This window comes from Maniola jurtina, chromosome 7 (assembly GCF_905333055.1).
Source record: "Maniola jurtina chromosome 7, ilManJurt1.1, whole genome shotgun sequence".
Taxonomy (NCBI): domain Eukaryota; kingdom Metazoa; phylum Arthropoda; class Insecta; order Lepidoptera; family Nymphalidae; genus Maniola; species Maniola jurtina.
In genome coordinates, this window is record NC_060035.1 from 15,379,858 (window position 1) to 15,406,857 (window position 27,000).

General features: G+C 37.4%; 1 long non-coding RNA gene across 1 annotated transcript; it reads right to left on the reverse strand.

The window, feature by feature from the left end:
- Positions 1–1,736: 1,736 nt before the first annotated feature.
- LOC123866600 lies at positions 1,737–20,541 on the reverse strand. Its single transcript, XR_006796229.1, has 3 exons — positions 20,530–20,541; positions 16,124–16,130; positions 1,737–1,797 (listed from the first exon to the last, which is right to left on the reverse strand). It is a non-coding gene; the product is annotated as an uncharacterized LOC123866600 (long non-coding RNA).
- Between the last annotated feature and the right edge of the window lie 6,459 nt (positions 20,542–27,000).

Genomic DNA, 27,000 nt, shown 5'->3' on the forward strand with positions numbered 1-27,000 from the left:
TTTCATACAAATTAATTCAGTTGTAATTTTTAGGGTTCCGTTCCTCAAAAGAAAAAAGGGAACCCCTTTCACTTCATAGTCCGTCTGTCGTGTCTGTCAAGACCGGTAAAGGGAATCAAATCCTATAGAGTAAGTACATTTTCGTTGACCGAGAATCATGAACGTCAGGTAGCAATGAGAGTTGAACAGCTCACCTAAGCTTAGCTTACCAGCGAAATCTTATTAGAACAAATATAGGTATCTATTATATAATAAAACATTAAATTCTCCCGAACTAAAACTAAATCTAACGAACAAAAGTAGTCAAAAGCTAACTAAACTAAGCAGATACTAAGAATAAGGCACTAAATTACTAAGTAGATACAAAAACTGGCACATTCTATACTTAAAATAGATAGAAAAAACTTAAAAACATCACCCAAATTTCTACACATTACGGCCATAATAGTTGATGTTAATCAGAAGCACAGATAAGATCGTAAGTATTAATGGCAGATATTTCATACACGCTCCGTAGCTTATGCACCTAAAAAAGTCTTCAAAATTTCGGCATCAGATACAAACAAAACTGTATCTTAAATCCTAATTATAGACTAGACCGAGTTATGCTTTTTATCATCATAACTTTTAACTGTCCGAATTATGTGAAACTGTTAATAGAAACTCCAAATTTTGGTAGCTACCAAAAAAACGCATAGAATGTTATAATTTTTAGGGTACCGTATTTCCTGGAAAAAAAGATATTCTTATAGGACCACTTCGGTGTCTATCGGGCGGGAGTGAAAATCGAACTCTCTGGATTCGGCCGAAGTCTAAACCACTAGGCTATCCTCGATTTAGGGCCAGTAGGCAACCATTACCTATAATACCTATAATACCTGTATCATTACCTATAATACCTATTTTCTCAAAGAAAAAGTCGCCCCGTCACGGAGTCGCAGTGGGCCGTTTTTGCGGGTTGCGTTGCGTGAGGGTAACCTGCGACGGGCTACACTTTCGTTATTATCACAACCACTACCTAATATGGAACCTATGCGTTTCGATTCAGCGACTCGTTTTTCTACTAGCCAGAGAGCAGGTGGGAAACTACAGAGGAGTAAGTACTTCGTCACAGAAAAAAAAAACATTATATATCTTATTATATACAACAGTTACGTGGGGTAATACAATTTTATTATGCAGATACCATTAATGCATATGTAATAAAAATTAAATAGTTGAGTGTACACCCAACTCTTTAATTTATTTACATTAGAATTCATCCGCGTGGATTTAGGTTTTGAAAAACAAGTGAGAACTTTTTGATTTTCCTGACCCAAAAAAGCTTATAAGTTAATTATTATAAAATTCTAGCAAACATTTTGCGTGCATTAAGAAAACACAATACAGAATCAACTCTATTGCATTGCATCCTATTCCTTCTTTTATGTATAAGTACTACTGGCTAGATTTTAATTTAGACTAGGGGATGCCCGCGGCTTCGCCCGCTTGGATTTCGATTTTTTTAGATCCCATGGGAACTCTTTGATTTTCCGGGATAAAAAGTAGCCTATGTCCTTCCCCAGAATATATTCCAAGTCTGTACCAAATTTCATTAAAATCGGTTCAGCGGTTGGGCCGTGAAAACGTAGCAGACAGACGGACAGACAGACAGACAGACAGACAGACAGACAGACAGACAGACACACTTTCGCATTTATAATATTAGTATGGATTTAGAATGCACTATATTGTAGCTATATAGAGAGGCATATTCGCCAAGCGAATAATCTCTTAAAATAAAGATTTAAAAAAAACCTGCCACTGTGTGTGTGTTTTATTTCATTTCATTTTCCAGCTAAGATATATCTTTGCGCTTCTGTTGTCATTTGTTCAGCAGGTGTATCCCTTTCACTCTACTGTAAATTGAAAATGATATGTTTATGTATTAAATTGTATTCCACAATAACATAATGTTTAATTTAGTCGTATATTTCTGGGGAAAAAATAGTTTTATTTATTTTGCTACGCTTTTACTCTGGCTATCAGGGAAGGGTCTTTTATAAAGTAGGTATAATATCTACAAAATGTTTCGCCAGCTCTTCTACTAGTACGTTGGTCTCAGGCATTGTTTGCTTTGTACTGCACATGAAACATGAAATGTTAAGGTGAGTGCACAACAATTAAAAGCATCGCATCGCGGAAAATTACCGCCCATTTCGTAAAACTGAACTCTGATTTAGCACTAAAACATGTTTAGTGAAACAGATAGCTATGGATGTGTAAAAAATACATAATGGCAGATGTTTAGTTTTTATTTGCGCAAACGCACATTTTGTGAAACTTTTTAAAGCTTCGATATTAATTCTATAGTTTTTAAGATTTATATATTTATCCGTACAATAAATTGTACTTTTTTATGGGATCAATTTAAATTTAAGAATTTTTGTATTTGATTAATCGTAAATAGAAGTCAAGCAGAGTATAAATAAATACAGATTTATAACTCTTTTTTATTTATTTAAGTACCTATACCTACTGTTCACAAACTGCTATACCCCTTCCAGGTTAACCCTCTTCCATGTTAGACTGCTTCATGACTTACCAGCAGGTCAGATTGTAGCCAAGGGTCAACTTGTACCGGAAAAAAAAAGCCTACTGGCTAAGACATCCGCCTCCTATTCGAAAGATCGGGGGTTCCATCCCCGCCACGCACCTCTAACTTTCGTAGTTAAGGGCTTTTTAATTAATTGAATATCACTTGTTTTAACGATTAAGGAAAACATCGTGAGGTAACCTGCATGCCTCAAGTTTTCTATATACTAAGATAAAGGGTCTGCCAATCCGTACCTGCTTGGTCAGGTGGCGCACCATGATCTAAGCTCTTCTCATTCTGATAGGAGATCCGTCCTCAGTAGTGGACCAGTGACGGGTTGATAATTATGATGGTGATACTCTATACCGTACAACCATTGGATTCAAAACAAGAATGGATAAAATCTAATGACTTTTAGTCAAAGTCAAAGTCATATTTTATTCAAATTGGGTACTATGGTACACTTTCTGATTGTCAAACAATGATACGTACTGGTGATAATAATTAATCAGGGGGCACGGCAGTGCCCCCGCCAAGACGAGCCAAACGGCGGCCGGGGCGCTACGTACCTTTTTCTCGAAGTGTTTCGCCGTATTTTCGACCCGTCATAACTTCGGTCTGGATGACGCTAGAAAGCTGAAATTTTCAGTATAAGGTGTCCTCAGCAAATTTACCAAATATACCAAGTATCAAATATCTAGCTTTTATGGTTACAGATTTATTGATACCTAAAATACGCCGATTTCGTCCCTCACTGATGATCATCAAAACCTCTACTCAAAACCTCGAAGGTACTTCCCGAAGTCCTAGAAGACTGAAATTTGGTATGTAGACTAGAAATTGACTACAAACTACAGGAAAATTAAGAAATTGGAAATGCCCCCCCTCTACGCCTCTTATGGGTGAAGCCAATCTGTAAATTCTGTCGCTAGAATGCTGATATTTTCAGGATAAGATGTCCTGGGCAGATTTATTAAACGCATTGAGTATCAATTGTCTAGCTTTTATAGTTTCAGATTTATTGACAGTCAAAACTTCTAGTCTGTAATTCTAGGGTACTTCCCGAAGTCCTAGAAGACTGAAATTTGGTACGTACACTAGAAATTGCATACAAACTACAGGAAAATTAAGAAATTCAAAATTTTCCCCCTCTTCTCCCACGTATGGGGGAAGCAAATTATTTGTAAAGTCTATCGCTAGAATGCTGATATTTTCAGGATAATATGTCCTTAACAGACTTATCAAACGTACCAAGTATCAATTGTCTACCTGTTATGGTTTTAGATTTATTGCCATTCAAAACCCCTCTAGTCAAAAGTTCTAAAGTACTTCCCTAAGTCCTAGAAGACTGAAATTTGGTATGTAGGCTAGGGATTTCATTCAAACAACAGGAAAATAAACTTTTCCTAGTCTGTACATTTAAAAAATGTGTTTCCTAAAGTCCTAAAAGACTGAAATTTGATATATCTGCTTTAAAATTGAGTTGCAAGATTCCACCCAAACAAACATAGTTACATACATTGGAAGTGGAATAAAAGCTTTTAAAAAAAGAGGTAACGATAGAGAGCGGGCCATGAAAATGATGTAGGTACCTACAAAAAATAGATCCAAAAAAAAAATCTAGGGCACCTGCCAAAAAGAAATGAAATCCCACCAAAACATTTCATGTAAAATGTGGCCAAGACTCACAAGTTCATAATGCTTTCACTGTTAAAAAGTTATGAGATCTCTAGTAGAGCCAAGCCCCTAGCTAGCTTAGAATTGCGCTGCCCATGGGACCTATCCCAAGTCCAAAGTATATATCTCTTAAATGCTCTTGAGTATATCACATTTATAACAATAAAGAACAAATAACTCTACTTACAAGCTCTGATTTTACAAACCCTAAATCTTGGTTAAAAAAGTACGGCTTGGCCGTTTAATGTTCGTGAAACTATTACATGACATAACATATTATATTAAGGTCAAAGGAATAGTTTGTTCGACAATTACTAATTTTTATTATACTTCATGATTGTCGCACAAGCTATTCCGGGCTTAAATGTCATATCAGATAAAAGTACCACGAACATTAAACGGCCAAGCCGTCCTTTTTTAACCAAGATTTAGGGTTTGTAAAATCAGAGCTTGTAAGTAGAGTTATTTGTTCTTTATTGTTATAAATGTGATATACTCAAGAGCATTTAAGAGATATATACTTTGGACTTGGGATAGGTCCCATGGGCAGCGCAATTCTAAGCTAGCTAGGGGCTTGGCTCTACTAGAGATCTCATAACTTTTTAACAGTGAAAGCATTATGAACTTGTGAGTCTTGGCCACATTTTACATGAAATGTTTTGGTGGGTTATATTTACTCTTAAAACTAAAGCTGCGAGAGTTTCATACTCGCCCAAGTCTGAGAAAAAATTAATGTTTCATAATAATATAATTTAAGCTTTTACTTTGGCACTTCAAGAAGCGGGTTTATTAAAAGACAAATTAATAATCATGGACATTTTCCAGTAAAATCTAAACACGCCTTTAAGATGCACTTGATAGCGAATACCTTGACGATTGATCGATCAACCGTGAGACGTTTAGCAAAAATAAACGAAGAATTTAATAGAAACAACATATTTTCTAACACTTAACTAATATTATAGAAGTTGATGTTTTTTGCACTGAAACCAGCGATTGGTAAGGAATTTCAGACTTATTATAAGTAAGTATATTGTTCCAACCTTTAATAATCCCTGCTATTAAAACTGTATGTTCGTTTTTCCTTGTTTGTGCGTACGGACACGCAAAAACAATTGGACTGATTAGAGGGATAGTTTTCCTGTTACAAAGCCCATTAAAATTATTATAAAGTAACGTATTAAAAACTGCTTTAACTAAAACTAAGCATCCATCATCATCACCGTAATAATAATATATCAAACCATCGCCGCCTCACTACTGAACACTGGTCTCCTATCCTATCAAAATGAGAACGGTTTGACCTTAAGGCTTAGCCCGTCACGCTGGTCAATTGCGGATTGGCAGACTTCACACACCTTTGAGAACATTACGAAGAACTCTCAGGCATGCAGGTTTCCTCACGATGTTTTCCTTCACTTATAAGTGAAATCGTTCATGTAAAAATCTCATCAATCCATTTTGTTTCGTTGCGGCGTGACTGAAGGATAAACCAACAAACAAGCACTCTTTCACATTTATAATATGGGTAGGGTAGTGAAGTATGAGGAGTTCAAACCAATTCATTTGTGAATTTAAAAATTGATTTTTTTCAGATTTGAACTCCTGCACTTCAGAAGCAGAGAAGAATTATGACCCCTGCGCAATAGGGTCGCTAAGAATGAAATTAGTGGCTCTGTGGTTGCCACTACAGTGTAACGAATATGTAACCGCTCAAATATGTCCGCCGATTGTGTCCAAATCCATCGCTTCATTGTGCCACATTAGTCGAGACTTGACTTGGTGACAGGTCTTATACTGCTCACAGACGATCCAACTTGGCTGCCACCAACTGCCAACATATATTATCTGCTGCTTAGGGCGAATTGGGCCAACTAGGGTGGGTATTAGTAGTGTGTGTTATCAGTATAATTTGGTAGTATAGTTCCGTGGCGTTACTCGGATTAGGCTGCTGGCTGAAAATCAGCGATGTATGCTGTTGTGTATGTCTTTAACGAGTATGTCCTACCTGTGATGGCGTATTGCGCTGGAACGTGGGCATTGACAGTTGGCTTTGTCCACAAGTTTAAAAGTGTTATGGAGCGTGCTATGTTGGATGTCCCTCTGAGGGAGAAAATTCGTAGAAGAACCAAATAAACAAACCAGTAGTTCGTGTTCTGGGGAGGAGACCACGAGTGAACCAGCAAGTGCAGAGTGAGACGATCTCGCACCCCCTAACGACCTTAAGAAGTTGACAGGAAGTGGGTGGATGAGAAAGGTGAAGGACTATGTGTGGTGGCGCGCTGTCGGAAAAGCCCATGTTCAAATAGGCTGATTGATTAGCGTCTGAATGCGGAGCTTTACTTCCACGCAGTATTTTCTTTTGGAAATATATCAACTGAGTAGCCAGTTTTATGCTCCTCTGTAAGCTGTAATGAGCATAAAAGTTTGTTGCCAATCTACGTTGGGTTTGGCGGTCGGATAGTGTGTAGAGGCAGCACGTGGAAGGCTCGCTGTGACGTCAGCAGGATGGGAGGTCGTTCACATCGAAGCAGATTGATGGGCGCGACGTGCCTCAGTCTCCTACTTGGCAACGCGCAGCGACGCTCTGTCGCCTCCGACTTTCAATACAACCCATTGTCTCTTTAACTCGACCATATATTGTATTGAATGCTGTGGCTGTTTCTAATACTTTAGGAGATACTAACAAAATGGTTTATTTCAAATTACTTAGGTTAACAGTAACACAAAGAGGTTGGAGCCTTCTTTGAGGAGTAGGAGAACTACTCCTGTGTCAGAAGGTTTCGCTTTTCCATAACCATATTATCAGCATCCTGAGCATGCATATATATATGTGTGGGTGTTTTTGTTCGTGTGCGTATGTGTGTGTCTTACAAAGTATGAGCGTCACTCGGAATGATGTTAAGGATTTTAATGATACCCCTCAGGTACATCCGAATCTGTTCGGATGTAGAGATATTTTTGGGCTGTTGTCTAAAAATTACCTAGAACACAGCATAGCTTGCTAAGATATTGCCACTTCTAGATTTTAATACAGTCTGTGCCCTTTGGAGCTAGTAACCTGCAGTGTTTAGCCATAACCTAACTGCTAACTGCATGAATTTTTGACTAATACGTCCTTTTACCTATACCTCAATTTATTTGCTTTATCGCAACTAACCAAATATTTATATCCAATACTGAATACTACAATTACTTGTACAGCTAGCACGTGTTAATTGACTATAATTACAAGTTCTTATGCACCACGAGATTGGCGTTTAATGGCCGATTAGCCTTTAATTACACTTCGCATAATTGTCGCCGACACTTGCGTTCGTCTTGGCGCGGCTTTCTAAACATGTTCGTGAATTCATGATATCTCATATCTTGGGACAGCTTGGAAGATTTATTTCGCAGTTTACAAAGCTCGCAAAAGGTTAAATTACTATGATATTGGCTATTCAATTTAATATCAACGATTAATTTATCAAACAGTGCGGGGAGTCGCTGGATTCTAAGGATTTGAATGATAAAACCTGAGGGAAATCAGGGATAAAAATTAGCCTACGTCCGCCTTCAATATGCTAACTATCTTTGTACCTTTGTCTAAATCTATTTAACGTATATAAGCCGTGAAAACGTATTAAAACATCATACTTTCCGATTCATAATATTAGTATGAATTTAGAATAGAATAGAATAGATTTTTATTCAAATAGACTTTTACAAGTGCTTTTGAATCGTCAAATAATTTGTCACTGGTTCGGAATGCCGTTCCTACCGAGAAGAACCAGCAAGAAACTCGGCGGTTGCTCCTTTCAATTCTTCAATTTACAATAACATTCCATACTATACACATACATATTTATTTTTGGACGGTATAGAACCCCCGACCTCCTGAAAAGCAGCAGCAAAATTAGTTTAAAAATGTGCGTACCGATCTTATAACAATATGTTCATTTTCATGGAAAAATACCACACTATGTAAAACTATGTTGTAATACAGTAATCATCAGATTGAAGGAGCTCTCGATTCTTCATGGAGAGGTGAAATGTAAGATGTCTTGACTCGGGTGACCCTGATGTTCATCTCACTTACTTCCGAGATACACCTACATGTCAGTGAACTCACTACACTGAAGAACCTCCAAGCGATTATAGCCTCCAAATACTTGTATATAAAGCTGTTTATTGAGCAACGATAATGTGTTTAAAACATAACTTTTGTGGTGGATGGTAAATTATAATTTTTTAGGACGCTTTGAGCTGTCATTTTTTATTAAAATTACTGTGAAGTGAATACTTTATTTAATGGTGACTGATATGATGTGTTTAGAGAGTATCACAATGCTAATTTATTATGTTAATTAAACATAATAATTGTTTAATTTTATGGAAACGATTTTGTGAGGGCCATGCTTACCTACGCATAAAATCTTTCAAGTGCGAGTCCAACTCACACATGAAGGGTTCCGTACAATAAATAACACGTTTTAATTTTTTAAATTTTATGGCGACCATTTTGAATTTTTATTACTCGGTGTTATAGCGGCAATAGAAATACACATTCTGTGGAAATTTCAACTCTCTACTCATTACGGTTCACGAGATACAGCCTGCTGTCAGACAGACGGACGGACGGACAGCGGGGGTTGCCATTAGCCGTTGGCATCCTTCATGTATGGAACCCTAAAAATGAAAAGTTTCTATTTTATGTACTGTAGAAAGTCCACATACATATTTTAAACGACATGGTTTCACAAATTTTAATGAATCTTTATTTGATCGCATATGCGATAACCAAATTAAGGCTTTTCTTTAAAAATACTTACTGACTTTTTTCTACTCATATCGGTTCATCATTATTCATCAAAATTTGAGTTTTTTATTCAGTAATTAACAAGATTTTTCATAGCTGTAATCTAAATCCAAATACAATAAAATTAGAAAAGCTAATTAACTGACTGACTGATCAGAAATTTGGCATGCAGATAGTCATTATGACTAGACATCAGAGAAGAAAGCAATTTTGAAAATTCAGAGGTAAAATAGGGGTTTGAAAGTGTGAGTCTACGCGTAAAAAGTCGCGGGTTTAAGCTAGTTTTGCATAAAACAAAACTACGTTTAATAATCGCCGGTAACACTATACCTAAGGTAAGAAGATAAATACCTAAGTGCGAAACATGCTAATAAACAAATAACTGTAATCACATAACGCAATTAAAATCAATTCAACAAAACAATGAACATTCATTCAATATGCGCATAATCGACTTTGTACTGAATACATTACGTTTTACTTAACAATAATTTTTGTTGTGTTTATAGAAAAGCAGCAATGAATATGATCCTGCATCAAGTTTGCTAGTGTTATAATCTTGCAAGGGTACGCCCGCAATGATTATTATCATATAAATGGCAATTATTGTATAGATTTGAGACTCGTGTTTGAAATTCTATTATCATGCGATCGTTAAGAAATCTCTATAATATTTATGGAATTAAATGTTTGTTTATATCGAGATATTAAATAATCAACAGACCTTTATCTAATTTTAACTATTAGTATTTTCAAAGAGTCCAGAAAATTATGAAATATTTTAACACGTAATATGCTAAACTTTTTAACACTTCATAATATGTTGGAGTCCCAAAGTGCTAGAATGATGGCCCCGTGACCAAGATCGTGGTGTTTCGAAGCCCCTACAAGAGACCTATTAATATCCTATGACGTCTATCGGTTGACAATAATTATGACGATGATGAATATGCTAAACATGTCACTAAGACTTCACCATCATCATGATCGCCGGCTCACTATCGAGCACGCGCCGAGTGAGGGAACTCTCGAGGGAGGGAATTGGCAGACTTCACACACCTTAGAGAACACTATGGAGAACTCTCAGGCATGCAGGTTTCCTCACGATGTTTTTCTTCACCGTCAAAGCAAGTGATATTCGAAAAGTTAGAGTGCGTGCCCGGGATCGAACCCCCAACCCCTCCAAATAGAAGGCTGCAGTCTTAACTACTAGACTATCATCGCTTCAGCTATAAGAACCTTTGTGGAATTAAGATACACAATACTTATATTAGATATTTCACTTTGAGCGTAGCCGGACCAAATGCTCCTGTAAAAGAGTTCAACGGGATACTTAACAGATTTTAGGTCCTTTATCGTTTCAGTTATAAGTTGTGGTGTAATAGTTTGTTGTGGGCTCTTCTCAAACCTGGCGCGTTTGGAACCCTCGTAGCTTTAATTTTGTGTTTTTTATCACCATTAGGTACACATATTATCTGACAAATCCAATGATTGACATCAAAAAGTGTAGGTAGGTACTATGGTAGGTATATGTACTTACCTATTTTGAATTGAATAAATGATTAGACTTTGATACGACTGCATTCGTTAATCAAGTCTGATGATAACTGTAGTGGTGACGTAAACTGTATTGGTGGTAAGTGTGGGCTTACGAGGTCTCAGATTCCATTCCTAGCGGAGGAAATTTGTAAATTCACATTTTCTAGATTATCTCTTGTTATTTTCTAATGGGACGTTTTTAATCAACAAATCATAATGGTTCGTCATACATGTTTTGTAGTAAGAAACCCAAACTCAGGTAACTATAGAATAAAATTATTAAAATCTTCCTACACATTTTTAAAGCAAATGGAAGCGAGCTGGTGGTAAAATTTAACTAGATATTTAGTTTTAAAAAACGAGAGTTTTTTCTCGTTCGCAGATTCTTTTCCTACCGATAAAAAATGCCGATTTATTTATAGATCATAATTTTAATTTTCGTGGTGTGGAATATTTATACTACTATGAGGCCACATAATGAAAATATGTTTGAACTATACATACTAGGTAACTACTTGTTAATAAAATTAGGCGTTAGGGCTCAGTTGATGTGGTTCCTTGCGAAAGTTACGCAACGGTTCGCAGCGGGCCGCATTCCCGAAGCTCGCGAACACAGCGTCAAGGCGACCCACTAACTACTCCATAAACTATCTTGTAAACATCGACATCTGGTCTCTTCTCACTGACTAGCTCGCTTAACAAACAGCCTGTTTATTTTGATAACCTTCTGTACGCTGGAGTCTTTCTATATCGCTCCTTGCAAAAATTACGCAACGGTTCGCAGTCGGCCGCATATTCGAGCACAGCACTAAGGCTATCGACATCTAGTCTCTTCGCGTTGACTAACTCACTAAAAAAACAGCCTCTTTATTTTCATAGACTTATGTTGGCTGGAATCTTTCTTGCAACGATTACGCAACGGTTCGCAGTGGGCCGCATTAGCTCGCAAACATAGCGTCAAAGCAACCACTCTATAAACTATCTCATAAACATTGACATTTGGTCTCTTCGCACTGACTAGCTCACTGAATAAACATCATAAATAAACATTTCACGGACTCATACGAAGCGATTTGCTTCCTCGTTTCCTATATGCTCTGTTAGATATGGAATGTTCTTCCAGATTCCCACTAGCTGTAATATTGGGACCTTCACAAGAAGAGTTAATATGCATCTTCTAGGCAAGCGCGCTCCATCTTAGGCTGCATCATCACTTGCCAGCAGATTTGATTCCAGCCAAGTGCTAGTCTATGAATAAATTAAAAATCTTTTACCAAATACAATGATCTGACAACTCGACACAACTAAGGGCCCTGATTGACTTGAATGAGAAAATGTAAGTATTACTTTTAGATGCTGATTTATGTGAAACGTCCTCCGATCCGATCGGATCAGCTACCAACAGTGGTCGCTAATGGAAATCCCTGACTCCTAAATAACCACAACAAACATCTAGTTTATTTGATCGCTCGATACATTCATTCTAACACGCTGTATATAAACTCATAAAGTACAGGATGATTTGTATGTATCTCTTACTAATATACAGTATAGACATGGAACTGAGAAAAATCAACCCATAGAAAAACAGTCTTACTTTCCAGGCTTCCGTACCCGAAGTTCGCCAACGGGATCCTATTACTAAACCTACGCTGTCAGCCCTGTCCGTCTGTATGTATCTCATGAACCATTACAGGCAGAGTTTTCTACTACCGCTATAATAACAAATAATAAAAAATCAAAATGGCCGCCATGAAAGTAAAAAAAAAAAGGTTTAGTTCTTGTACGATGAATGCTGATACAGAACCCTTGTATTCATGATTATTTGGTTAAGTGAGTCTGGAAGATAATATGTGTGGTGTTGTGTGCTCGTGGTGTGGATTGCTTGCTTTTCCTGTTTCTTTAGCAGTGGGAGGGTGGGCTAGTTTATAAATTTAAAAAAATGTATATTATCATGGGATTCCGCTAAGTAATGCCTGCTTCTATCCAAAATTTAAAACACACTGTACATTAACGTAGCACAGAATTGACACCTTGTTTTATGATCCTAACGTTGCCTCGTTGGCTGATCGCATTGAAATGTCTCAACTTGTGGATTATATTGTCTGATTGCTTATAGAACTGCCTGATTGACGGCGCACTGATAAGAATTATGTTTTGATATTCGAATAATCATAAACCAACCAAATGGTACCTACACTTTTGAAGTAAAAACCTACTATGGTAAACTCTATCGACGCTAAAATTAAATAACCTACTTCAAAATAGAGCTGGAAATTAACTTTCACAAATTGATGTATTTTTTTTAATTAAAAAATACAAATTTTAAATTAAATTATTGATTAAAAAAAACTATACTTTCATAACTAAATCAGAGTAGTGGATAATGGAACACAAAGTTTTTAGACAGCATTGTTTAAGGCCAGCAGCAAAATTGCACCTTAACAGGTTGTGTTAAGGAACAAAGCTAATAAGGTAACTGACGCGACCTTGAAGTTTTTACTCGCCCAAAAATCGCGCAACGCGCCTAAAAAAGTTTTCAATTCCAAAACAAAATATAGGCTTCGATAGCGAACTCAACGACGAGCACAGCGATGAGCATATCAAAAATAACAATTATTTGTTATACATATAATATTAAGTAGTAGTTTAATAAACAATTTAATTTTTGTAATAATTGTTTAGTAGATAGTTTATAGATAAGATAGCTTAGAGTACACTGTCGCATTAAGACTCTCTGTAAGGACAACAGCTACTCGTGTGTACGGTCGGCTCAGAATTCGAGTAGTAATTCTGCGAAACTATTGCATCCATCGATGATTGCATCAAAAGCCTGTCGCACTTAATATTTATGAACTTTTTCTATAAACACGCCACACACACACACCTAACGCTTGTGCATGACCGTGCCACACGAATATGATCATTAAAGTGCTACACGACTTACAGCCTTTGACTGTACATCCGTCACCTACTGTAGTTCTTATCAACCAATCCAATTTTAGTTATTGCATATCCTACGACGTGCGTATGAGACTTGGGAGACGGTGATTTATTGTCATCTTACATCCGACTCGATTGTCATGATTCGAGCTGAGATTACATCCAAGACACATAGCTACAATCCGCGGAAGCAATGCCACTATGCCATTATGGCTCAGCGATTTCAATACAGCTTCTCTAATAAAAGATCACAGATTCTATTCGATATTGGCCGAAGAAAATTTTTTTTTTCGTTTTTTTTAAAGGCAACTTTAAAGATCACTTTAGTGATAAACTGCCTTTGCACCCTAGGACAATATTGATTTCCTTCTTTTTTTTATTTTTAAACATGTACGTGTACCTACCTACTGTGTTTCAGTAAAGTGTCGCAATAACTATTTTCGTATTTATTTATTTGTTTATTGCCTTAATCTAAATATTCACTTGACTTCACGTAACCGTCTGACAGCTGACCTGCATGAAGAAGCTGCAGTGGTGGAGAAAACCCAGGCACCTCCTGCTACTGTCCTCTTACAACGTTTGCATGACCAGATGCCTACACAGCAAATTTACTGTATTAACATAATTCTTACAACTATTTACATTATATTCTTAGCGCCCTTAAGTCTTGGCGACTTGTCTGGGCGCTGCACATTCCTCTAAATATTAATTATATGAAATACGGGTGAGACTACACAGAACACTCACAATATTATGTCGGTATAAAATATGTATATTATGCAAGGTAGGGTATAGGGGGGTAGGGGTAAGTAGGAAAATTACGGTCTATTTTGATACTGTGGAGTCAATAAACTAAGTAAATAAGTAGATAATTATTGACTGTGACTTTGACATCAACAAAAAATTTACAAGCTCGGTGTACTTCAAGTTACTAGTCGTTTAATATTGATTATACCTATAGATTATATTATTAATATGGATTATCTAGTTCACTTTCAGATACCTAGTGTAGTTGTCACAATATAATTTAATATAACATATAACATAGTATTTTTATATCCCTATCAATCTTACTCAGCTATTGACATGTCGGCAGCTGCTGTGCGTATTAGACGCTCGTTAGATCTTAATCTACGCCTCGCATGACGCCACTTCTGCAGTCGCCACCAGGCCTTATATGGCGTTCCTGGTACTACTCTGCAAGCAAACACTCATTTTGCATTCATATTTTTATATTTACAGCAATAAAACGCGAAATCAGAATATTTATATAGCAATACTAGCGACCACCCGCGTATTCGAACGGTGAAAATGTTAATTCTCTCTCTCTATCCCGTGGGAATTTTGAAAAATACGGCCTTATTCTTAAAGAGAAACTCTGTGCAAAATATTAAGTTTTTTCTTAAGGTTTGGGCTGAATGTTAATGAGTCGGAGTTTCTCTCCATGATTATATCAAACATGAGAAAATCCTGAGAAGAACCACGGTAACCAATATAACTCCATGGGTTATGAAGCCGAAGCGTCAATGGGCCTCCGCTCGTGACGCTTCATATTCACCCATAGTTCGAACAATCGATAAATATTGGGGAACCAAGGAATGGCGACCTCACACCTCGTAAATTTTGAGCATTTTGAACGTTTAAATATCACTTACTTTAAGGGTGAAGTAAAACAAGGTGAGGAAAGCTTCATGCCTGAGAGTTTTTCATGACATCATGAAGCCTCACACACTTTTGAGAACATTCTCAGAGGTGTTTGAAATCTACCAATCCGTACTTTATCAACGTTATAAACTGTAGCCAACCCTGTAAACTTTTCCTTTGAGAAGACACCTCAGACTCAGCAGCTAGCCGGCGATGGGTTGATGATGATAATGAAATAAGACGGGTCTACAAGACTGTGTTTACCAACAAAGCAAGCATTGATTAACAAATTACTTACCTAACACGAAATAAGGGCAATAGACACAACAATAAGTGCAAGTATGCAGGCTAAGCAAGACTCGCGGCACAAGTAGGTATAAGGTACACCTTTCTAAGGACGGCCTTGAGCAATCATCGCGGATTAACGCGACTCGCGACCGCAGATTATATCTCCACTACGGATATATAAACCTGTTTGTTATAGATGGGATAACGGACTAAAAGTGCAAAATGTGTGGGTTTTTATTTAGATTTAGATGGACTATTTCACAGAGCCTACTAAGAGAGAAAGACACTATGTGCCTCATAAGAAACTCTGCTTCGAATTTCTTTCCGTCATCAAATAAGGGATGACGAGATCCGTAGGAGCATCAGACTAACCGACATAGCTCAACGGGTTGCGAACCTGAAGTGGCAGTGGGCAGAGGTATCAATGTTTCGAGGGCCTAAGGTCGCAAGGGTCCAGCAGTTGCCTACAACTTCTTTGATGTCATCGATCCAGCTTATGGGAGATCTGCCAACGCAACGCTTAATGGCATTCTGCTGGAATGGCTCCTCGCACTGGAAAGCGTAACTTCCACCAGAAAACGTAACCTTCCTTGAATCGAAACTTGAGCATAATTTCAACCAGTGAACATTGGATTCCCAAGGTGCCGAAGTTTTACATATTCACTTAGAAATGTTTTATATTGCCGCTCTATCATTTAAATCTCTTACATTTCGACTCTCAGCCTACTCGCGCCTACTTGTCCTCGCCGACCAAAACAACAGGTGTGGCGCGCACTAAAACACTAAATATATTAATTTACTATTTAGTAAATAACCTAAATAAATAACAGGCTTTCAATGTTCTATAAACCTTGATAGCCTAGTGGTTACGCCACTCCGATCTCCTATTCGGAAGGTCGAGGTTCAATCCCGGGCACGTATCAATAGTACGCGACAGGTCGAGATGGCAACCGAGGTGGGGACGCCCAGCACACCCGCATAGTCCCCGCTCTATCCCGGTGCGGGATGACGTACGGGTATGTGGGTGTCCCTCTCGCTTCATACCCTGGTCGCGATTTTAAGCAATTACCGGAGTTATGTGCGTTTTTTAGCAATTCTGGTTTAAGACATTTATTGTTCCATAAAGGAATTTCCACTTAAATGGAACTTACAGGCTATGTTACAAAGTACAAAATTACATCTTAGAGCGATCGCACAATAGATACGTCATGTTAGTTAATATATCACTTGCTTTAATGTTGAAGGAAATCATCTTGAGGAAACCCACATACCCTAGAGTCCCCCATAATGTTCACAAAGGTATATGAAGTCTGCCAGTTCCATCGATGGCCAGTTCGCACTTGGCTAGCGTGCTAGACCATGACCAATCCCTTCTTATTCTGAGAGAAGACCCGTGCTCTGTAGTGAGCCGGCGATGGGTTGATCATGATGATGATGTAGTAGGTAGTAGTTATTCGTGTTTAATAGAAAAAAGTTGCCTGCACTTACCCTTTCACAAATTATCGCATTCTAGCGTCATCGCTCTTTGTACGCCTTTCAAATAATAAATCAAAATTTGACAGATTGAGCTGTCAATGTTTTAACATCTCCGATGCACTACTTGTACCACATGTACATCCAAAAAGCAATTTGACCTTTCCCCTCGAAAAAGATGTTATACTCAACGTTTTTGTACTGCCAAAATATCGGACCACTAGGTCGAAATAGTAAAGTGCAAGCGTCATGGCATCATGCATCAATTCTTGTTGCTTTGTTCGCAAATTTTTGTTGCACCATAGCAACGGATTAATTTTTTAAGCTTTTTTATGGTATACAGATACACATCTCGACCATAAAGCTTTATTCGGACTCTATATTTTAAAACTTGCTTGCTTCTAATGTACCTAAATAAAGAACTTACCCACTCACAAGTTTTTCGAGCTTGTGTTTTACTCACTAATTATAAAAACAAAAATCAAAATTATAATTTGTTTATTTCACGAGAGACAAGTAGTGTATCTTATGCTACGTAAATAAAAACTTTTTATCTCTACGTCTGGTCTCTGACTCTACCATCGGTTCAAAATTCAGATTCCACTGAGAAGAGCCAGCAAGAAACTATAAAAAGTTACAATATGTAACAAGCACTACATCATCTTGTGCGCAACTGAAAGCTCATTTGGTTGCTTCCACGTAACTGTGTTACTAAGAAATGCATCAATTGTATTGTATTATTATGAATAGCCCTGATTTGAAAAGTGTTTTTTACACAATGTTTAAATTAGTGTAATAACAAATCTGAAAAATATTTCGGAATCACATTATAAAAGCAAATACCTACACCAAAATTCTTTTCTCGTCACCCGACGAGAGCGCTACGTCTCCTCGTAGGCATGTAACTTATCGACCCGCAGCCAAAGTGCGGTGAATGAAATATCACATTAAATTATCTACTTAGCCCGCGGCAAGGTAGTGTTTAATGGAGGAATATCAATACGCACTCAATAATTAATAATTTCAATTACGTCAGTTATAAGTCATTAAAAAGGCAATAAAAATATTTGGATTTAATCACTAGTGTGGTTTAGGCGATCGCAAATTGCAACAGTGACCCTCATTCGTAACTGGATGGGAAACAGCACTTTGAAGGTCCAAAAAGCTTGATTTCAATGTCATATTATTTATTTATCGTTCTTATGTAAGTTTACTACTATATAGGCTAAGGCCGTCCGCCGCTGTCCGACCGCCGACGATTAGAGAGAAAGTACTTAGTCGAAACGAGTTGGCGAGCTACGAAAATCGAATGTGTTGTTGGGATGTTTTGTCGCTGGGCTATGAGCGATTGCGACTTAGCTAATTCCTCCAGTGCTGTAGGTATGTTCACGAGCATAATCAGGAAGGAATAAGAAAGAGGGGGTCAGAAAAAAACAAATATTTACAGATAATAAATAACTTCTTCTTCAATATTTGGTGTCAATATTTTATGTTACCACCCACTTTCCCTAATCTTCATTAGACATATTCACAAGTAGGTGATTCCATAATTTTGCTGACACAAATTGTGCATGTTTGTTGCTCCTTCGTGCCAAAGCCAAATTTTGCCCTACTGGACGAATTTGGCTGAAATTCAGAATGGACATAATTTATAGCCTGACTTAAAATATAGGCTACTTTTTATCCTGGAAAATTAAAGAATTCCCACGGGATCCTATACCCATGCGGACAAAGTTGCGGTATTATCTAGTATAATATAGAGTAAGTGTAATATTTTGTTGGGCATCAGTGTGCCACGCGGTGGGTTGGCGGTGGGCTGATGGTGGTGATCAGACCTGATCGATCACTATTGTGACAGGCGGGATTCTACGCATTGTTGGGGTTACGGAGGGTTACATATCTCGTGAAAGTGGAGCTACGAAACTAGTATATACCTACAAAATTTTAATTTACTAATAAGTAAGTATAGTAAGTACAAGTAACATTTGGCAATTTAGTCAAATTGACAATAATTTACCAGCACCAATGTTTACTGCAGAAAAACGCAATTTAAATGATAAAGTTTAGTGCTCGCGATTTTCCGGGATAAAAGTAGCCTATTGCACTCTCCAGATCTTTAACTGTCTTCATGCAAAAAATCACGTCGATCCGTTGCTCTATTGTGGCCGGATTTTCACGCTGTGTGAAAATTTCGATTCCTAACCTATTACGGTTCATGAGATACAGCCCGCAGACAGACAGACGGACGGATAGACAGACTGACAGACGGACAGCAAGATGGACGGGCAGGCGGATTGACAGCGGAGGCTTAGTAATAAGGTCACGTTGGCACCCTTCTGTGCTTCAGGTACGGAACCCTAAAAAAGAAGGGCATTTTCAAATTTAGAATTAATTCATCGCGACTTATTTGATACAACTCTTAAAGTGTAGCTGAAAATGGAATAAAAACTTCGCATTAATTAGATTAGAATAGATAAATGTTTAATTAATAATTTCACTGCCGTATCTAATGGGCAACAACACACTATATTTAATTCATAAGATATAATATATAACACATTAAGTAAACAATAAAATATCCATAAAACAATAAAAAATATAAACAATCGCTTAACTGTGAATGTCTCGTAAAGAATATGATTTATGTTTATGCTACATTAGCGTAATACATGCAAATGGCCGTCATATTACCATGAAGCACCACTTTCATACTTTACGACGACGATACTAGAAAACTAGATACGTTATACAACATCTGAAAGTATAATCACTAAAGTAGGCTAATCAAATGTCAGTATAAATTAGGAGCCTTTGCACACGATTCCCCTCAAAGATCGCCATGCGAAGGGCAAAATTGTTTTCTGACAAGTATCCATATTAATATTATAAACTAGCTGATGCCAGCAACTTCGTCCGCCTGGATATAGTTTTTTCTGTTCCCTTTCCCGCTCCCTTTCTCAGCATATAAACCTAATTTTAAGGAAGTTTGCTATGGCATACTATAGCTATAGCTCATATCCATGTGAATTACAGTTTTTTCAAAATCCCGCGGGAATCATGGAGTTTTAGGGGATAAAAGAAGCCTATGTGTTAATCCAAGGTACAATCAATCTCCATTACAAATTTGAGTCAAATCCGTTTTCAGTAGTTTTTGCGTGAAAGAGTAACAAACATAGTGTAGATACAAACTTTCGCCTTAACAGTATTAGGTGTGATATGATGTGATGCAAAAGTACTATGTCTCTCTGTTTGTGGCCTTCACGGCCCATCCGCTTAGCCAATTTTGGCGCTACAGAGACAGCTTGCATCCCGGAGACGGATATTATTATTGCTACTTTAATTTATTTTGGCTTTATTAAGCCAAAACTCACCATGAGATTTTTGAAAACCCTAAAACCAAAATTGTAATCGTCATCATCATCTAGTGAATATATTTCTACTATCAGGATAAAAAATAGCGATAATATATCTACATTTTTTTAGAATATCATTAACATGGTAAGTACTTGACTCTTGAATCATCACATGATATCAGCAGGGCACTAATCGTTGATTAATCGCTATTTAAATCATTGAATTAAGCTAATACATGTATGATGAATAGGTTTTACATGCGTTAACACCTAATTGTTGACAGAAATAGGCATAATCTCCTTAATTAGTATGTTTTACGTTAAAATGCTTTGACTCGAGCCTTTTAAGTTAGTTTTATCACTTTATGAATAGGGTTCTTAGTCATCAGTTTGTCATATTAACTATATTGTAGGCAAATATAAATTATTGTAGTCAGACTTATTTACCGACTCTTTGGGATTCCAAATACTTTCCGAATCGTAAATTTCATCCTTAAATAAATAATTGATAAAGATCATTAGGTAAGGTAGCGATAAGGCCGCCAAATTGTAACTTTATAATTTTTCCTTTGCTTTGTGTTTTTCCGTCATAATTTTGTGGTATACAATAAAAGTAAGTACATAATACACATATTCATTCATCCCTAAAAATTATGTTAGTACTTAATGTTAAAAGTGTTCTCCAGGCTGAATTCGACTCACAGCTTTTTATGGAGACTAGCCAACAGCGCGGGATATGTTATTAATGTTATTATAGTGTATTAGATGATGCCCGCAACTTTGTACTGGATTTAGTTTTTAGAATCCCGTATGAACTCTTTGATTTTCCGGGACAGAAAGTAGGTTATGTCCTTTATTAATTTTTGGATCAAATAAAAAAGTACCTTATCCACGTGTCGTTACTCTGTAGCGCGCGTCCACGCGTGGTGCCGCGAAGCAAAGCCGCGCGATCCGCTATTGTGTCGCGCGACAGTGGCGCGATGGATGGTCGCGGATTACCGACACAATGCGATTATATCGATACACCTTATTTAATTTTGATCGTTGGACGCCCTGTATTACTGCGAGTATGTAGGGTTGACACTTTTTAAATTGCTAACTTCAAATATTTAAAATCTAGTCTCTGACTTTGCTAAGATTTACTTGAAAAAACATTAAAAGATACAAATTCATGTCTCTGACACAAATCTGTCTCATTTTCCCTCTGTCAATATATCTCAGCCTAGGAGTCCTGATGCCCTACTGATTGAAACCACTGGCTCCGTGTCAAAGAATCCATAAATATCACCAGATTTTGAATAAAACCCTGTATAAAATTTTTATTTACTATCTGACCCACCCTGGGTCTGCTCGGATTGTGTTTCTAAAAATATTTTCTTTTATACATTATCTTTTTATCATTTGCTTTACCGTAATTAAATCATCATAAGGAAATATCGGATTTATTTGAAAATACAACCATTAAACCAATTTACTCCGAGAGACTACTTATTACTAACAGCAACTGATTACTTTTAATCAAAATTAAATTTTTAAGGTGTGAAAATTGTTTTATTTTATATCTTTGTAGCAGCCCTTACAGAATGCGGCCAAAGGGTCGACGTATGGATGATGTATGACCGTATTGATGACACTGGGCTGTCCTTATTGAAGCAATAATTAATATAATATCATTTTTAAATAGTAATAGTATAGTTTAAAAAAATTATAAAGATTAAATTAAATAATTAATTAATCACTTATTTAAAATTTATCTTCTGCATAAATACTAATGATATACAAATGCGAGAGTCTGTTTGTCTGTTTATTATCTTTTCACAACTAAATCGCAAAATCAATCTTGACAAAAGTTGGCAGAGAATATGACACTTTTTATCCTGAGAAATAAATAAAAAATAAAATAATTAACGTATTTTAACTTATCAGGATCATATTATTAGAAGTGTTTCCACTAAATAAATAAAAACAAAATTCACGTAAACGAAGAGTTTTTTTAAAGAATTTAACATGAAATCTCTTGTTCAGCAAACTTTTGAGCCAACTGCAGCTGTTGTAAAACTTAACGGACGTCTTCCTTTTCAAGCCTGATGCAGCCGGGAATCGAACCCGGAACCTGTCACCTATAAGCCACAGCACTAAAGAGGTCTTTGGTAGGAATATCGTGGAACGGAAGCGATAAGGCTGCAGTCGTCAAACTTGACGGGCGAGTTTTGTCTTTATTGCAATTACGTAGGTGTATCGCTAATTACTAGTTAATTATCTCTACAATTTATTGGCACAAAGTTATATTTTATGTACGTACGTCTGTCTGACGAAGGATTAGATGTCTACACCGGTGTTTATAGCAATTAAAGAATTAGGTATAGGTTACTAAGTACTACCTTACTACCTTTGTACGTTTTTTTGTATTACAAGATTGGCATACACTTGACGACAATCATGATTTAAAGAAGGCAGTTATAAGCTCTAAGTTGGAGAGCACCTGCCTAGAAGATGCTTATTTACTCTTACCTTGAAGGTACTTAAGTTATAAAATGTGGCAGGAAACGTGGACGCCGGAAGGGTGCGGCGTTCCAGACCTTAGCGGTTCATATCAGAAACGTTGAGCAAAACGTTTCGTGTGAGTAGATTGGATGTCGACCACATTAGAATGCCAACGTTCACGGTTTCTCGCTGTTCTGTTCTGTTCGGTACGAGAACTTCACCTGGTAGATTGGGATCCCAAGGTGCCATTTTAGAATTTCGAGACCCTAACATCTACCTATCGTTTTTGCCCTGCCCGTTGCCACTTCAGCTTCATAACTCGTTTAGCTATATCCGTTACAGATGGTTCTCGTCATTCCTAATTTGATCACATCAATCAATAATTCCTAGTACTTTACTTAGGTACTTAGTTTATACATTACTGGATTTATCGGTAAGCAACTTTTTCTAACGTCCGATCTAACATCCACATACAATAAGGTTTACTTAATTAGCGTCTAAAAAACCGGATAATAACACGGAAGGCCCGTATAAACGGCTTTTCCTGTCATTCGTACCAATGCCACGCGCTGCAACTCTACACTCTTATGTTGTAAACAACAAGGTTGAAAATTGAAGGGGACTTTGTAATCTTTACTCTTTAGTAGATACTCGTATGTAAAGGAAACACCTTGTGTGACGTCAGAGCCTCAGATATACGCAAGGACACGCTATGTATAGCAAAATGCAGATTATGCGCGTTTTAAGGCATTTGAGTCAATTAATTAGAAATGTGAATTAACATATAAATGGCTCTATGTGGCTGTTTGATATGACGACTATGCTATAAATCTTCAGGTAACAAGTTGCAGAATTTAATTTTTATTTAACGCCAAAAGTCACGGATGTTACCTACTCCAATTTACAATACTTACATATTTATTTTTCGTTTAAGTTGGTATTGTTTTAAGTACTTATTACTTGTTATAAATTGTAAGGTTATATAATTAAGTAGGCAGGACGCAGGTATAGTACGGGGCAGGTTGAAATGGCGATCAGGTTGTAGTACAAGGCAAGGGGACGCCCCGCACACCCGCAGCGGGTTAGCCGCCAAAAGCGTTACGGTACGATGCCATGTAGAAAGTAGAAACCAAAGGGGTATGTATGGGTTTAAAAAAAACTGCCATATCCCTTCCAGGTTAGCCCGCTTCCATCTTAGACTGCATCATCACTTCCCATCAGGTGAGATTGCGGTCAAGGGCTAACTTGTAAGTAAGAATTGTTTGAAAGAGCACTAGGTATGTAGGTACAGGACATTGTCTTGATGTCTTCAAACGCACTAGTTATTTCCTTCCCGCTGTCTTCCGCTTCCTGCCGGCCTCGCGATGCAGGGCATTGGTCAGCCAGGATGTGAATGTTGTTACCCATCATGTTATATCGCCATGCGCTTCATTAAAGTCAAAGTCAAAATCATTTATTCAAAGTAGGTAATATTGTACTCCTTTTGATGGTCGAAATTGTTTTTGTACGATATAGTGGTGATAATTAATTACGTAACTTAAAAGTAAAGCTACGAGCATTGCTCACCTATATAACGAGTATTTACCACAAACAGACAACCAAAAAATACCCGGCTCATTGGGGTTGTGGTGGAGTTCTTCTCTACCCGAGTAGATATCTATCTACGTTTGCAATCCGTTTGCATTTAGTTCGTAGCGTTTTAACGTTGACAATACTTTATCATCATCATAATAAAATAACTATAGTAATTTTCAAACAAATATTATATATCAAGTTATCCTCTGCATTTTCTGGCCTAACACATAGCGTTGCACAATGTCTGCCGGGTTCCCAGTGAAATACCGCCATTTCGAAGTATCGGTAACTTATCGGTTGAAAGAGATAGTTAATCCGCGCTGGTCCAACAAACTACACCTGGTTAAGCCTGCGTAGATTTCCTTTATCGTCAAAGCAAGTAACATTTAATTGCATAAAATGTGTATAACTTTGAAAACTTCTTGAAAAGTTAGAAGTGCCCGGTATCGAACCCCCGAACATCAAATATCGACGTCTTAACCATTATGCTATAACCGCTATTCTTGACAAAGGTCAGCAGTCACCAAAGACGTCAAAACAAAAGGTTTATTTACATAGGAAACTTTTCACAAAAAATATCTCTCAGTGTTATCTCTCGGGTCGTTTAACATCGCCGCAGTCGTATGTCCGTCTGTGAGGTCATTACTACTGAACGGCACGTGGGAAACGATATCAAAACAATAGGCCGATCGGTGCGATAGCGCGATGTAAGTACGCTCATATTTTAGGTGGATATTTCGAAATCATGAAGTTGTTCAAAAAATTATGTTGATTTATTGTGATAGAGGTAAGATAATTAAGTTTAATTAATTAGTGTCTTTGTATGTTTTTTAGGTAGGAAGGAATAAGCCAAGTGCAACGGCCTAACAATTTGTTTTGTTATTATTAGTGCCAGGTACAGCTAGTGGCATCGGGTAGGTACCTACTTACTTACTTACACGTATAGGACTCGAAATTTTTTTTGCATATTATGCTAAGTAGGTATAATAAGTCACGGCTCTAGAAAATTAGCATTAAATAGCGAAGGCTTTGTCGCTCAGGTTTGGCCGTAGCCGTTGGCCAAGTGCGGATTAGCAGGCTTCACACACCTTTGAGAGCATTATAGAGAACTCTCAGGCATGCAGGTTTCCTCACTATATTTTCCTTCACCGTTAAACCAAGCGATATTTAATTGCTTAAAACGCACATAACTCTGAATTAGAGGTGCATGCCCGGAATGGAACTCCCAACCCCACGAACATGAGGAGTTTGAACCACTAAGTTTATTACTAAATAGTATTATATTATTTAGTTACTAACCGCTTGCACATCATCTACTTTAAAAGGTAGGAAGAATTATTATTATCAGTAGACTCTAGTACCGTTGTTGGCCGCTAAACTTTTAATTGCCATAATGATGTAAAGAGGCTCATAGTGACGCTAGTATGGGTTCCGTACATACAGCCTCCATTGTCCCCCTGTCTCACGGTTCGGGGCATGTCTCTGGTTATCTAGATCTCGCCGACCTTCGCGGGTGACCTTTGTTTTTGTTCATTCATACTTCATTTTGGCTTCCGAGTCACAACTAACAGGTGCTAATGCAACTTCCGTATTTGGACAGTCAAAAAATATTAATTAATGTTTCTGCTAAGATGATTGATTGGTAGAAATGTAACACCTTTATGATATGTGTTGATTAAATAGATAATGTTGTTGTAAATAAGCTTTAACGACCTGTATAAGTACTAGGTATGTACCACACCAGTCTTACTGCTTACATACCTACCTACAACATAATATGTTATTAAATATTAACCACTGGTTGACCCACCCCGAGGGTAGTAGGGTAGCTCTTATTTATTCCATAGACAATGGTATTTAAAAAAATGGTGTTAAAAAATGATAGCCCAATAGTTAAGACGTCCAGTCCTATTCGGGTAGTTGGGGCTTCGATCCCGGGCACGCACTTCTTACTATTCGGAGTTGTGTGCGTTTGAAGCTATTAATTAATATCATTAGCTTTAACAGTGAAGGAACACAACGTAAGGAAACCTGCATGCCTGAGAGTTCGCCAAAATATTTCTGCCAATCCTCATTGGTCCAGCGTAGCAGACTCTGACCTTACACCCTTTTCATTCTGAGAGGAGACCGTTCTCAGTAGTGGGCCGACGATGGGTTGATCATGATGATAATGATGATGATTGTTATAATAAGGTTTGACCAACGTCCTCTACGTACACGTACGTACACTACACGTAGTACAATCACCAACAAAGCCGCAAATACAAGCGACAATGGGCGGATGGTAACCTACACCTAGCTAGGTGACCTAGCTTTAGGTTGTTGCTGACTATAACTATGCTACTACATAGGTAGGACTACTTTTGAGCTCTTGTTCCACTCGATGGTATCTTTATTGATTGACGAACGAACACCACAAATACACCATGACATGTCAAGAATAGAGTCCTATCATCCGTGTCGTATGTCGCATGCTAAATCCTCTCAACCAAATCTGTAATCTCAGCATCCACAACAACAGCGTATTTACAGAACATTGTCAGCCGAGATCTGTGCGATAGACATTGTCGATCTCGCGGTGGTAGGTACCACATAGAGATCGTCGTTCGAGTTACATGCGCCTTATCACATCTACCATAATCGGATCT